This window comes from Bison bison, unplaced genomic scaffold, assembly GCF_000754665.1.
Source record: "Bison bison bison isolate TAMUID 2011002044 unplaced genomic scaffold, Bison_UMD1.0 scf7180017864525, whole genome shotgun sequence".
NCBI lineage: Eukaryota > Metazoa > Chordata > Mammalia > Artiodactyla > Bovidae > Bison > Bison bison.
In genome coordinates, this window is record NW_011495076.1 from 2,782,169 (window position 1) to 2,784,647 (window position 2,479).

A 2,479-nucleotide genomic window follows, 5' to 3' on the forward strand; every position below is an offset into this window, starting at 1 on the left:
ACCACCCTTACAGCAGAAAGTGAAGAGGAACTCAAAAGCCTCTTGATGAAAGTGAAAGAGGAGAGTGAAAAAGTTGGCTTAAAACTCAACATTCAGAAAACTAAGATCATGGCATCTGGTCCCACCACTTCATGGCAAATAGATGGGAAAACAGTGGAAATAGTGACAGACTTTATTTTTGGGGACTCCAAAATCACTGCAGATGATGACTGCAGCCATGAAATTAAAAGATGCTTACTCCTAGGGAGAAAAGTCATGACCAGCCTCTACAATTTGCACATGTACATTAATATTAACAATCTTTTATTATTTTAACTTCATACACCTAACATTGTTGATTTCTGTCTAAAATATTTCCAAAATACTGAGCAAGCATAACTTTAAAGATTGCAATAAATACACTGGATGTGACTAAAAAAAAAAAAAAATCAGAGATATTTCTTTGCCAACAAAGGTCCAACCCAGTCAAGGCTGTGGTTTTTCCAGTAGTCATGTATGGATGTGAGAGTTTGCCAAAGAATTGATGCTTTTGAACTGTAGTGTTGGAGAAGACTCTTGAGAGTCCCTTGTACTGCATGGAGATCCAACCAGTCTATCCTAAAGGAAATCAGTCCTGAATATTCATTGGAAGGACTGATGCTTAAACTGAAGCTTAAACTCCAATACATTGGCCACCTGATGTGAAGAACTGACTCATCTGAAAAGACCCTGTTGCTGGGAAAGATTGAAGGTAGGAGGAGAAGGGGATGACAGAGGATGAGATGGTTGGATGGCATCACCGACTCAATGGATATGAGTTTGAGTAAATCTGGTGATGGACAGGGATTCTTGGCATGATGCAGTCCATGGGGTCACAAAGAGTCTGACATGACTGAGCAACTGAACTGACTGACTGACTCAATATGTGCAAGGTTCTGAGACAGGCCTTGGCATAAACAAGGGAAATCAGGGTGGATTTTACAGTAGAGGAGGAACTCATGAGATAGAGTTGACACTGTCAATTTTCAGAGCCACGTCTTCTCTTTTAGCTTTCCTCAAGGTTGAGATAGGACACAAAAATAATTTTTTGTGGGGTATGTTTTCAAACTTAGGAACAAAAGGAAAGTTGAAGTTATATCAGAAACATCATCCTCTAAGAATGACGGAGAACATGAGAGTATTTGTACCTTTTTCACTAAGAAGGATGGGTGGAAATTTCAGAGTATCACAGGTAGTGTATAACCTCACATCCTAGTCTGTCAGAAAATCCTGTGGATACTGTCTTCAGAATATATCCAGAATCCAGCCACTTCTCACTATTGCTGCTGCCACCATTCTGGCTCAAGCCACCACCATCTTTTGTCTGGATTATAGCTGTAGCTGAACCCTGTATTTCTTTTTTTTTTTTAATGGCCCAGGTAGTCCGAGGTTTTTTTGGTTTTGTTTTTTTCTTTTTTAAATAATTAAACTATGATAACACATTTACAGGAGACTTGAACACTATTTCCATTCTTGCCCTCTTTATTCTCAAAACTCAGTGGCCAGATTGATCCTATTAAAGAGTCAGATAATGTCAGTTTTCTGTGAAAAGTACTTCAATGTCTTCCGTTCTTGCCTACAAGGTCTTTATGACCTAGCCTCCTGTCATCTCTTTGGTCTCATCTCCCACTGCTGTCCTCTCCTTGGTCTCCTCCAGACACTCTGGCCTCTTAAATATTCCTCAACTATGCCAAGCACTGTTTCACCTCATGACCTTTGCGATTTGGGGCTATCCCTGCCTGGAATGCTCCCCCACCCCCAGCACCCACCCTGGCCTTGTGTCCACAGGACTAGCTCCTTCACTTCCCAGGACTTAATGTCACTTCTCATAGACCTTTCCTGGTCACTCAATTTAAAATTCTATTCCTTTCTCAGATTTCCTAGCTCCTTTCTCTGGTTTATTTTTTTCTCCTTAGCACTTAATATTATATAATTTATTATGTCTTTTACTGATTTATCTTGATTATTGTCTGTCTCCATCTCTAGAATAAAATTTCCATAAGTGCAGTAACTTTTGATTGCTCGCTGCTATATTTCTAGCAACTAGAATAGTGTCTGGCACACAGTATATACTCAATAAATCATTTGTAAGTTAATGAATCAGTAGTTAATAGAAAGCTTGCATTTTCGATGATAATTCAAAGAAAAACAGAATGATATAAAATGGGCATGTGGATAAAGAACACATCTTCAGGTTAAACGTTTGATAATAGTAAAGAGCAATGAATGCTTTGCATTCAGAAGAGCCGTTGTTCTTGCAACATATGTCCTAAGGGAAAACTGTGTAAATGAAACTTGTATACTTATCTTCCTTACATACCTTCCTTCTTTATATACCTAAAACTGAAACCTGCTTTCCAAGTTTGGTATAAATGCATGTTACCTCTGCAAATTTCTAATTCTTCAAGTCACTGCAATTTAAGAGGTGTAATTCTCAAAAAAAAAAAAAAAAAAAAAAAAA